The sequence below is a fragment of the Aedes albopictus genome, chromosome 1 (assembly GCF_035046485.1).
Source record: "Aedes albopictus strain Foshan chromosome 1, AalbF5, whole genome shotgun sequence".
Lineage (NCBI taxonomy): Eukaryota > Metazoa > Arthropoda > Insecta > Diptera > Culicidae > Aedes > Aedes albopictus.
Window position 1 is genome coordinate 86640750 of NC_085136.1, and position 13045 is coordinate 86653794.

A 13045-nucleotide genomic window follows, 5' to 3' on the forward strand; every position below is an offset into this window, starting at 1 on the left:
GATCGTTTCACCGTAGACTTCGAGCGTAATGTCGTCGGAAAATCCGACAATCACCACTCCCACTGGATACGATTTTCAGCCCTGGTCAGGCACATTCCACACAGTATACTAGATGTGTAGTTCTCTAGTGTTCTTGTACTTAAGGCGAAACTGGATCCATTTCCTCACTTTTTGGTTTTTGATTTTTTATTAAATAACGAAGCGATATTTTCAAAATCGGTTTTCGTGCACATGTAGAGTATGGATCAGGGTATCTTCTGAATTTTTTACGCGAGAGAAAATGTTTTTCGTTTTTGCAGAAACCATTTTTGAACAAAGTTTCACTAAAAAATGGTTTCTGCAAAAACGAAAAACATTTTCTACAACGTAAAAAAATCAGAAGATACTCTGATCCATACTCTACATGTGCACGAAAACTGATTTTGAAAATATCGCTTCGTTATTTAATAAAAAATCAAAAACCAAAAAAATGAGAAAATGCTTCCAGTTTCGCCTTAAGCTTTTAGTATTTTAATCCTCTTGCACACTTAGTTGAGCTCGGCTAATTTTCATTCTTATGCCGAGATCCGCACAGCCGAGTGCTCAGTAACCAAAATTTAATTGAAATATCGGCAAAAAATCAATTTTGTTCATAGCAGCACCCAAGGGTGCCGCTGGCATCAATTATCAAACGTCAAATGTTTAGCCGAGATTCAGCAAATAAACTTTAACCGAGATTTGCACAGCCGATCTTGGCATTCTGTTTTAAGTGTGTGTCTTCTAGCATTTTAGTCCATGGTCTTCTTGTCTCCTATACCTCTAGTCTCTATTCTTCTTGCACTCTGGTATGTTTGTCTCTTTGGATTTTAGTCTTCCAGTTGCCCCAATTTCTCGTTTTTTGGGTTTCTAGTCCTATAGTCTTGAAGCTTTTTAGTTTTATAGTCAACTTGTGTTCAAGACTCCAAGTCTTCTCATGTCCAAGTCTTCTAGTCTGCTAGTCTCTTTGATTTCTAGTCTTCTAGTTTCCAGTTTTCTAGACATCTATTCTGCTTGGTGTTTCTAGCTTTACAATTTTCTTGTTGTATAGTCTTAACGACCTCTATATTTCTTGGTTTCATTTCTTATAAACTTATAGTTTCTTCGGATTGTGCTCCTTGAGTTTTGGAGTCTATGTATTTTTCTTCTAGTCTCCTCGATTTCTAGTTTCCTAGTTTCACGATTTCTAGCTCTGCTTTATTATTTACTTTTCTACGTTAAGTCTCCTTGGTTTCTAGCGTTTTTGTTTCATTGGTTTCCAATTCCTGATTCTTATAGACTTCAACCCTACTGGTCGTGTTTTCAGTATGATTGGCTTTTCTAGCCCTTTGGCCCCAAATTTTCTAGTTTCCTCGTTTTCTAGTATTCCATTTTTTAGTATTCTTGTTTTTAGTCTCCTAGTTCTCAACCCTCTTGTCTGCTTATCTTTTGATATCCTGGTTCTTCAATTCTAATTATATTATAGTTTTCTTTTCTTCTTGGATTATGGTCTTCTATTTATCGATTCATCTTGGTTTCTCACTATTTTTACGATTTACTTTAAGTGACTTTCTGTACACAGTAGGTTCCAGGTTGAATTGCTCTAGGAGTTCAACTGGTAATTCCTTCCTTGTTTGAACTTCTGGAAGAATTCTCGGCGAAACTCCTGGAAAAGTCCAAAGCAAAATGGACTTTTCCAGGAGTTTCGCCAAGAATTCTTCCAGAAGTTCAAATAGAAATTTATCTATCAGTTACAAAAATTTCGCTATTCGAGTTCCACTGGTGGTTTCTTTAAAACGATCAGGTGGAGTACATCTTGGAGTTCCAGGATTCATTTCTATAGACGATGCACTGATATTTCCCCTTGAATTTCCAGCAGAAGTTTCTTAAGGAGATCTACTGAGAATTCCTGTAAATGTTTATCCAGAAATATCTTCAGAAGTTTTGTCAGGAATTCTTACCGAGCCAGAATTCCGAAAACAGGAACTTCAGGAGTTTCGCTGATGTTTTTCTAGAGATTTTTCCGTGCATTCTCTGGGAGTTTCACTGGGATTGCATTCCGGAGTTCCACTCGGTATTTCTGTACGAGTTTCGCTAGGACTCAAAAAACAGAAGTAACTGAACAACAGTTTCTTTAACTAAAGTTTGCTTAAAAGTGGTTTGTTTCACTCGTATACAGCAAAAATGTTTGTTAGGAAATACTACGGGTGTTTCTGGGGGAATTTCTCTAGGAATTCCAGTAGAAATTCCTCTAAGGGATCCTGAACGAATTCCTCTAGGAGTTCCACCGGAAAGTTTTTTTTTGAAGTTTCACCCAAAATTGCTTCAAAAGTTCAGTCTAGAGTCCTTGGAAAAGTTCGCCGGAAACTCTTCCATGACTTCTAATGGGAGCTCCAGGATTTTCACTTGATATTTCTTCAGAAGCTCCGCTGGAAATTCTTTCAAGAGTGCCGCTAAAGCTTTCTCCAAAAATTTTATGGAGTTCTACTTCATGAATTTTGATAGGAGAGTTTCCAGGATTTCCACCGGGAATTTTTCCAGGAGCTCTTCTGGAGCTCCTCTGGTACTTACTGGAAATTCTTCTATGAGCTCCATCTGTAATTTTTCTAGGAGTTTTACCTGGAATTCCTTCAAGAGTTCCATTGAATTTCCATTTTCGTAGGGGATTCCCCGGGAACTACTTCTAGAGTTATTCGTAAATTCCGTCGGGAGTTTTCCCTGGAATACATTTATGGTTTGAAGTTCGTCCGAGAGTTTCTTTACTGGTTATTTGGAGAGTTTCCCTGCAAACTGTTCATGGATTTTGGCTGTTGCGGCATGAATGGTTGGAAATTTCTCAGGAAATTCCTTCAGGAGTTACTCTGGAATTCATTCCAGGAATTACTTTAGGTAGAAGAGAATTCTCCTAAGAGTGGGTGAAGAGATTTCCGAGAGAACTACTGTAAATATCTCAGGAAAAATTCCTGTTGGAATTACCGGAGTAGCTCCAAGTGGAAGTATTTCTGAAGTGACTTTTGGAGGAACATTTGGGGAACGACTTACAGAGTTCTTAGAGAAACTTCCGGTGAAATTTCTGACAAAATTCCTAGCGAAACTTCAAGGGTAACCAGCAGAGGAAATCCGGGAGAAATTTTTGAAGAGACGTCAGAAGGAATTCTGAGAGAAAAAAGAATCTCTTCTGAATGATCTCTCGACGGAATATTGGGAGGGACTCCAACTTAATCCTGTTTAAATGGTCTGGAGGATTTCTCGGAAATAGCTACCGTAGGTACAAGGGATAGACAAAATGATCTGAACAGGCAAAATCTACACTTATCAAAACATGGTTTTTTGATGCACTTTTCCAAAAGTTACATCTAGTTGATTATTTCTTGAAAAGTGAAAATTTTGTCTATCCCCTGTATCTCCTAAGGAACTTCTGGAGGAATGCTCAGAAAATTTCTTAACGAGATTTCTGATGGAACTACATGCAGAATTCCTGGATGAAACACTTCTAGCAAAATTCCCGGAGGAACTACGAACTCATGAGGAAATTCTTGATTAATTTTCAAATGATTTCCCAAAGAAACTTCTGAAGGAATTCACGTTTACAATTCTGAGGATACTCCCAGAGATAATCCCGAATGAATTCCCAGAGTAACTGTTGAAGAAAGACCAGGAGGTAATCCCGCAGAAATTCACTTAGGATCTACTGAAGGAAACCGCGAGGAAATTTCTGAAGGAATTTCGGTAAAATTCTTGAAGAAATTTCGGAAAAAATCCAGAAGGAATCTAAATAACCGTGTTAGGGGAACAAGACAAGGACTCCTAGATCAAGCACTTCTTTCCAGGAAAGCCCTCGATTCCGAGGTGGGTAAATTTTCAATTCAGAAATTCATCCAAGATTTCTTTTTGAAACTTTTTTAGCGATATCTTTTTCACAAGGTTCTTTTTTTATTTTTTCATGTTTTTTAAAGTATTTCTCCTTGAATGTCTTCCATAGTTTCTTCTGATTTCCATACAGCATTTTTCAGAACTCAAACAGTACTTTCCGGGATTCCTCCTTGAGAATCTGTCGGGATACCTTTACTCCGGTCGAGTTTTTTGTATGGACATCTTGTAATATTTCTTCCACAGTGTTTCCTGGAATTGCTACCAGAGTCCCTCGTGGAAATTTCGTCAGAGTTCTTCCTGCGTTATCTCCAATCAAACTTTCGTGTGATCCCTTCCGAGATTTGGGCCAGGGTCTCTATGGGGGTTTGTCTCGGGATATTTTTCAGATGCTTTCGCGGAACTTCTCTTGCAGTTTCCAGTGCTCCTCACGGGACTTCCCTAGGAGATTTACCAGGAATTTCTTGCAGAGTTTCTACAGGAGTTATTCCTGGGATTTCTTTTAGAATCCTTCAAGGATATCTACAATATTTTTTTACGAATTTTCTTTGTATTTTTGGCTTTGTGTTGTGTTCTTCTAGAGCTTCTTTTGTAATTTCTTCAAGAATTTTCCATTAGCTTTCTTCTAGAGTTTCTTCCGGGGTTTCGACTGAAGTTTTTTTTTCGGTGTATTCGTTAAAGGTCACCACGGAAGTTTCACCTAAGTGTTTTCTTCTCGTTTCTCCACTTAGAAGAGTCCTATCGGTGCTTCTCACGGGATGCCTCGCAGAATTTTGAGGAATTACCCAGGGCTATCTGTATTCCAATGGGCTTCTTCCTGTAATTTCTTTCTGAGGATTTTCAGGCTTTTCTTCTAAGTTGTTTTCAGGATTTCTCGTAGGATGTTCCCGAAATATCATTTCTTTTCAGAGTTGTTTCCAGATTATGTACCGGGAATTGTCCCGAAATTCTAATGGTAGTATTTAGCAGGATTTTTACTTGGAGCTTGTCTCGGAACATCTTTTGAGTCTAATTACGAAATTCCTTGTAAGAAATTTCTAGAGAAATATCAGAAGAAATACTAGTGGAATCTCCAGGAACACAGATTGGAGAAGTTTTTTTTAGAATTTCAGAGGAAATCTTAAAAAAAAGTTTGAATGTCTTGGATAAAAAAGGTGGGAGTGATTCCCGGGAAAAATTTTAGGATTACACCAGATGGAACTCTGAAAACCTCCAACAAAAATCTCGGGAGGAACTGCGGGTTAAATGTCACGAGAAACTTCAAGAGATATCTTAGATATTTCGCTGTATAAATTATTACCTATTGCTGATATTACTCATGAAGTTATTCCTGTGATTTCTTTCAGAGGGCTTTCCAGGCTTTTACTCCTAGTTGTATATAGGATTTCTTGCAGACATTCTCTTGCGATTTTTAGTTGAGATTTCCTCTGGATAACTTCTAGAGTTCGTGTGGAAGTTGTCCAAGGATTCTGGATGTACCTTTTAGGATTTCTCTACGATATGCTCCAGGAGTTTTACATGGATTCTTTTCTATGAGCTTTTCTCAGAACATCTTTTACGAAATTCCTTGAAAAAAAATCCGAGAGGTATATCGGAAGGAATGCAGGTGGAATTTTGTGAGAAACTTGGGGAAACATATTATGGAAACCCTGAAGCAATGTGGGAGTGATTTCGTGAGGAAAAATAGTTGAGAAATTTCAGGAGGAGTTCTGAAAACCTCTAAGAGGAACTGTCGGAGGAACTTTCTTTGGAAAATACCCCTGGAAGAACTTCTGCATAAATCTCACAAAAATACCGGGAGAAATAGTTGGAAAGTCATCACAAAAAATCACCAACAGAAATTTTTGAAGGTTCTTTTGAAGCATTTTGGGAGGATCTCCGGAAGGAGTCCAACGCCAACGAAAAATTCTGGGAGCATACCGGGAATCCTCTGCGAGAAATCCCGGAAGGTATTTCAGTAGAAAAACTCCGACAGGAAATTGGGAGGAAATCTGATGGCATTCCCAGGCTCAGCTCTCATAAGTCCCATAACGAACTTTGGGAGCAATTTTGGGAAAACATCGGAACAGAATCTAGCGGAATGGTGAAAAAATCAAGAAAAAACTCAGGCAAACCTCTAGAAAAAAATCTTTGATAAATTTGAGGAAGAACTCCGAGACAAATCACGAGATGAATTCTGTGAGAAACATCGAAAGATTCAATGAAGGAGTTGCATTAGAAATCCGAATGAAATTCAAGGAAAAGCACTGAAAAGAACTTTGGGAGGATTCCTCAGAGGAACTTCGGAAAGAATTCGGAATAATGTTTACTAGCATCCATTGAGTATAGAAGGTCATTGTTTCATGGTACAGTACACCCTACAGTGGATGGCCAAAATGTTTGGGATAGGCAACTTTTTTTCTCTCACAAAAAAGTTCAACATGCTGTAACTTTTCATAGAGTGCATCAAATATTCTCAAATTTTGACTGTTTGTCAACCTGTTATATGTGCATCATTGGTACAAATTTGAGCTCGATTGGTTAATCTTTCGCGAAGTTATAACCGTTCTGGTAAAACACTATTTTTTAGGCTACTAATCTTTGAGCTGTCATATCTCGGAGACCAATGAACCGAACTGAATGAAATTTTGAACTTTTATCCACAATATATTAATGCTTGAAAATCATTTAAAATATGGGTACTTTTTAAACGTTGAAAAAAGTTATGATGGATTGACACTTTTAGGATCTTTTTCGAAAAAATGCATTTTTTACATCAATGTCATTTAATTTTGTTTTTTATATTCGAAGATTTTCTACTTCTCTTCATAAGATATCTATAAAAAGATATATTAGAGCCTATTTGGATTATAGGAAGAACACATTTATTAATTTTTGTGCAGTATAGTAAATTTGACTCATTTTCCTCTAAATGGGTGAGAATGTCAAACCATCATAACTTTTTCAACGTTTGAAAAGTATCTATGTTTTGATGAATTTTCAATCGTTATTATATTGTTATAATCGCAGTTTCGGTTGCTTGATGGCGCGCGTCCTGGAAGGTTAAACAAACATCATTTTTCTGCGTGTATAAAACCTGTCAAAAATCCTCTGAAACTTCCTGAAAAGCCTCCGAAATCCCCACTAAACACACTTGGACCTAGATACTCTCCAATACCACCAAAATGCACCTATAACACCTCTAAAACCTGTCGAAAATGCTCTGAAACTCTGCTATTCCTTTGAACCCCCTTCAGACCCCCGGAAACGCCTCTGAAACCAGCTTCGAAAATCAATGTTCCAACATTTTCACGCTTCCGGTTCTCGAGTTACCCGCATGGCTCTTTCGCAGTTTTCGAAACCACTGGAAGTCCAGATCTACGGTCATGTCACATTCTTATCATCTTGATTTGTGTTACAATCATGGTGCCATATGCTATTTTCAACGCAACCTACAATTATGCGTCGAATATGAAAGTATAGTGTGTATAGTGTAGTATAGTGTATAGTGTAGTGTAGTGTATAGTGTGTAATATGCAATATGAGCCATGGCGGTAAATACATTGAAAAAAAAAAACAGCCAAGGGCTGAAAGTCTCTCTAATAAAGACAAATCAATCAATCACATTAAAAAAAGTGCAGCACGGCTCACTACCTGAAATCCTTAGGATTCACTCAGAGCCCCTTGGGATCCCTGAAAAATTCTGGAAACCCCATGAGACACCATTGAGACCTTCTTAATCGCCCCTGCGATCTCTTGGTACCCCCTGAAATCCCCTGAAATGCTCCTGAAACCCACAGGAACTTCCCTGGAACCCCTTGAGACCGCTTGAAGCGCCCTGAGTCCCCCCTGGAAGCCCCCTGAAAAACCCTGAAACACTCCTGAGAGCTACTGATACCCCGTGGAATCCCCAGAAGCCCCCTGAGTGAACCCTCTTAAACGCCCCTGAGATCTCCTGGTACCCCACTGAAATTCCTTGGAACCCCCAAAACATCCCTGTTACCTGCTGTGCTCTCCTCTCCTCCTCAGCTCTCACTTAATAACTGTGGAAGTGCTCAAGCTGAGAAAGAAACAGAATATGTCTAAGTTGCGGCCTGATGCCAAGAAGATGAAGTGTGCACTTTAGTCTTCTCGGTTTCTGGCATTCTACTTTTCTAGCCCTCCTGCCTTCTAGTCTTCTTCAGCAGCGGGCGATGTATAATGGCCTTGTATAATCGCGCTGTTGTATTTTGTACAACACGCTGAAAAAATCTCGCTGAGCGTGTAACCGCGTGAGTAAAGAAGCACATGCCTTTCAATCCTAGGACCTAAATGACATCGAAGTCCACTCCCAAAAAACGCACAAAATGTGAGTTCAATTTACGAAAAAACATGAATCCGGGAATAAACTAGCCTACTACAATCTTCTAATTTATTCGGTATCTTCAAGTCTTCCAGTTGTCTAGTCTTCTTGTTTACTAGTTTCCAGTCTTCCACTTTTCTAATCGTTTAGTCTGCTAGTCTTTTAGTTTTCAACCATATGTTTATCTTCCATGGTTTCTTATCTTCTAGTTTTCTAGATTGCTAGGTTTCTAGTATATCCGGTAGTAATCTAGTCATATTCTATGTATTTTTAGTCTTCTACAGTTTGGTTTGGCTGTTAGCTTCTAATAGTTGAATCTCCCATGTTTCAGTCCATTTGACTTCTCCTTTCCTTCTTGGTTTCCTTTTTTGTCAATCTTCTCGGTCTTTTAATCTTTCAGTCTTCTCGTCTTCTAACATTTGACTTCATGGCTTTTATTCTTTTCAATTTCATGTCTGCTTTGTCTTCTCTTCAGTTTCTTCCATGGTTTCTTTTCTTTTATTTTTTGCCCTCTAGATTTCTATTCTTGTAGTCTGCTTATCAACTTGTTGACTAGTTTTATGATATTACAATTTTCATAAATCCCAGTCTTCTGTCTTTTGGATTTTTTGTATATGCTGTCTTCCTGCTATTATTCAATTTTCATTAATGTACCATTGTACCATTTACATTTCTCTCATCCCTCCCGGCCGTTCAGAACGGGACGCGTACCCGCACAAAATGAAATTGCTTCGGATTTATTTATCCGGAAAGAAAGTTATTAGCTACCGCACTCAAACAGTAGTACCCCCTACCGACCGGAACGTGGCGTAGCATTTCTCGGGAGAAATCCCGTGTTCTTCTCGGGACACTTGGCGGGTACTTCAGTAGTGTGCGTCACTCGACTACGACCACGACGGGTGGTGGGTGAACCATTGTCAACAAATGGCTTTATGGCTGACGTTTGCTCAAATTGGTTCCTGTTGTTGCTGTTCCGGCGCTTTTTTTCTGCTACTGATTTCGCTCGCCCCAGGACAAAATTCAATAAGCCTACCTACCTGTAACCTTTTCCGCATTAGGTGAAATTGGCTTGAAAATCCGGCAAACAATTTCCGTCCGCGCGGGGTTCTGACAGTGCCTGTCGCGTCGCCGTTTGGTTCGATGGATGGGGTTCATCCTTAGATCCCTACCACCTGTGGTCCGACAAAATTTATCTAGCTTCTGCGATGACGGGAGAATGGAATGGGTCGACGGAAGGGAAATTTACAATTCCAAATTCTTTCCCATCTCTTCATCATTCGGGGTGCTTCCGATGCGCAATGGAAAAGCGATTGGAATACTTGCAATACCGTAATCAGGAAGTAAAAGTGGAAATTTAATTATCTACCCAACTGGTCCAAGGAGAGGGTGCAAGTGCTAACTGAGCAGCAATTTTCTTCCAGAGTTGATTTTTCCCACGGCGTCTTTTCGGAGATCTTGAGTTGCATGAAGAGAAATCGGGAGGAGGAAGAAAACTGTTAGGAATGCATCTGCGTTTCGAACCAGACTTCTTTGAAATTGGAAATTGGATTGTTGCGTAAAAGGAATGCTTTAAGATGATGAACCAATCGTTTACTGTTCAGGAACTGAACAGAAAGAAACAATGTGTTTGAGAAAGTCCGAAAAGCTGTTGAATTCAAAATTGGCCTAAAAACTTTTCCTACCAAGTTCAGTAGTTTTAGTCACTATATTCAAATTACTTTCCCAAGCTACAATAGTAGTTTTGACTGAGACAGCTTTGACAACCGCCATAAAACCTAAATTTTATTTTATTGGTTTAATGGTGGTTCTAAGATCATCCTGAAGTCTATTTTCTGATTTTTTTTATTTTTTTCCTTTTTTTTTTATTTTTTTATTTTTTTTTATTTTTTTTTATTTTTCGGTAAAAATTGACAATCTAATATTGCAAATAAAAAAAATTACAAATGCCATAGAATCCCAATCTACACAAACTAGGACAAGTGCATCAGTTAGTTGTGCACGGTGCAGTTTTCCGTCGGAAAGTCGGGCTACCAATCACTTTGAAGTTTCTCCTCCAGCAAAGATTAAAACCAATCAAACTGGCAATCTGAGCTCTCTCCGTCACTATCAGGTAGGTAACTTGTACGCTCCACTCGGTAAACTAATAGTTTACCGAACAAAGTTTAATTAAATGTTTATCGTTGCCGAGCGCTCAGTAAACGCTGCCACCAAGACAGCTGACTAATGGGAGTCTAAAAGAGGTTACTGAAACCACTGTTGTTGTGGGCTAGCTGTGTGGTGAACGAAAATTGAGGGTAAGTTAAACTTCTTGGGGAAACGGATGTAGGGTGTCATGCCAGGATGTAGGTAATTTAGGCAAAATTCTACCAACAATGTGTTCGAATAAACGATATCTGGTCAAATTCCTTTTATGCCAAAGGGGATAGAATTTCGGAAATAAAATAGACTGAGTTTCGTTTCTTCGTTCAGATTAATTTAGCATCATATCATAAACGTTTAGTTATCAAAGTTTCTAAGGAAATGTTCCTTTCTGAAGTTTTAAAAGATAATTTTGAAGGTTCTGTTGAAGAAATCTTTCAATTGATTTCCGAATAAACTTTTAAAATAATTGCTGATGGAGTTTCTGAAGAATTTTTCTAGTAAGGTTTTCTGAAAAAAAAAATCCTTACGAATTCCTCAAAAACTGCTTGGAAAAGCTCTGTTGGAATTCCTAAAAGAATCTCTTTAGATATTTTCAAAATAATTCCTGAAGATTTCCCTGGGCAATTTTGTGAATAAATTCCTGGAGAAATAGTTGGAAACACATGTGAAAACCTCTATAAATGTTCCAGGGAAATTTCTTGAGAAGTTTCGTAAGAAAATCCTGTCAAAATTTCAAGAATATTATTCTGGCGAAATTAATGAATAGATTCCCAAAAAAAAAAAACTTTTGGAGGTTTCCTTGGAGTAATTCCCGAAGAAATCACTGTATGAATTTAGGTAGAAATTTCCGTAAGAGTTCCTGTTCGAACCGCTGAAAATAATATGCAAGAATCTCTAATGGAATCAATTGAGAAATTCCTCCGGTAATTTATTATGAACTAGCTGTACCCGGCAATCTTTGTCTTGCCTACTGCGATTTTTGACGTTTCCAGTTTCTTGCCAAGCCCAAGTTCCCGATCAAAATGTATGGAAAATCAATTTTCAAAAACTTCCCATTTTTCCATGTTTTTTGCCTCTTAAACCTTCCTTGGGTAAAAACTAACAGAACAAAACTAAGACGACCAAAATCGGACCTTCCGTTCGCAAGTTATGCGCGGTCCCACGTATGCCACTGCATTTTTATATATAGATAGATTAAATAGAGAAATTTCAGAAGATTGATTGATTGGTTGCTCTGTGTTTATTAACACCTATGTGCCTGTGCCTCATTTTGCATCCTATTTCAAAACTTTTAAAATCTGATTCTCAGCCGTTTCTCAACGAAAATTTGTGAAATTTTGACAGTTGATCACAAAATCCTTCTAGTTTATGGAACCGGTATCATGGTTCCGATTTTTTCCGTTGTTCCGGATTTATGGCCGTGGGTACTGGGGTAACCTCCTTATCAGATAGAGGTGCAACCTATAATTCGCCTTCGAAAACTAGGTTGCGGCATTCCAAACTTCATGATTTTGAAAAACAAGAGTATTGGAGCATATTTCTAGAGATGCTGAATACACTGGCCGCTTCTCCGAATGTTCCGGAAACATGGTGCCCTCAAGGAAGTGGCCACTTTCTGACCGGTTCTGAAACCTAGCTTGCGACATATCAAACTTCATGATTTTGCAAAACAATACAATTGGTACATGTTTTGGGAGATTTCGGATACACTGGTCACATCTCCGGATGTTCCGGAAACCTGGTGCCCCCAGGGAAGTGGCCACTTTCTGACCGGTTCTGAAACCTAGCTTGCGACATATCAAACTTCATGATTTTGCAAAACAAGACTATTGGTACATGTTTTGAGAGATTTCGGATACACTGGCCACATCTCCGAATGTTCCGGAAACCTGGTGTCCCCAGGGAAGTGGCCACTTTCTGACCGGTTTTGAAACCTAGCTTGCGACATATCAAACTTCATGATTTTGCAAAACAAGACTATTGGTACATGTTTTGAGAGATTTCGGATACACTGGCCACATCTCCGAATGTTCCGGAAACCTGGTATCCCCAGGGGTGGCCACTTTCTGACCGGTTTTGAAACCAAGCTTGCGACATATCAAACTTTATGATTTTGCGAAACAAGAGTATTGGACCATGTTTCTAGAGATTTCACATACACTGGCCACGTCTTCGGATGTTCCGGAATCCTGGTGCCCCCAGGGAAGTGGCCACTTTCTGACCAGTTCTGAACCCTAGCTTGCGACATATCAAACTTCATCATTTTGCAAAACAAGACTATTGGTACATGTTTTGAGAGATTTTGGATACACTGGCCACATCTCCGGATGTTCCGGAAACCTGGTGTCCCCAGGAAAGTGGCCACTTTCTGACCGGTTCTGAACCTTAGCTTGCGACATATCAGCTTTCCGGAACAACCCGAGAAGTGGCCAGTGCATCAGAAATCTCTAGAAACATGGTCTCTCTTGTTTCGCAAAATCATGAAGCTTGATATGTCGCAAGCTAGGTTTCAGAACCGGTCAGAAAGTGGCCACTTCCCTGGGGGCACCAGGTTTCTGGAACATTCGGAGATGTGGCCAGTGTATCCGAAATCTCTCAAAACATGTACCAATAGTCTTGTTTTGCAAAATCATGAAGTTTGATATGTCGCAAGCTAGGGTTCAGAACTGATCAGAAAGTGACCACTTCCCTGGGGGCACCAGGTCTCCGGAACATCCG

The 13045-nt window shown here is 39.1% G+C and overlaps 1 protein-coding gene across 1 annotated transcript in view; it reads left to right on the plus strand.

Moving 5' to 3' along the window:
• Positions 1–13045, plus strand: part of LOC109427444 (allatostatin-A receptor) — a 210498-nt gene that overhangs the window by 113677 nt on the left and 83776 nt on the right. The window lies entirely within an intron of this gene.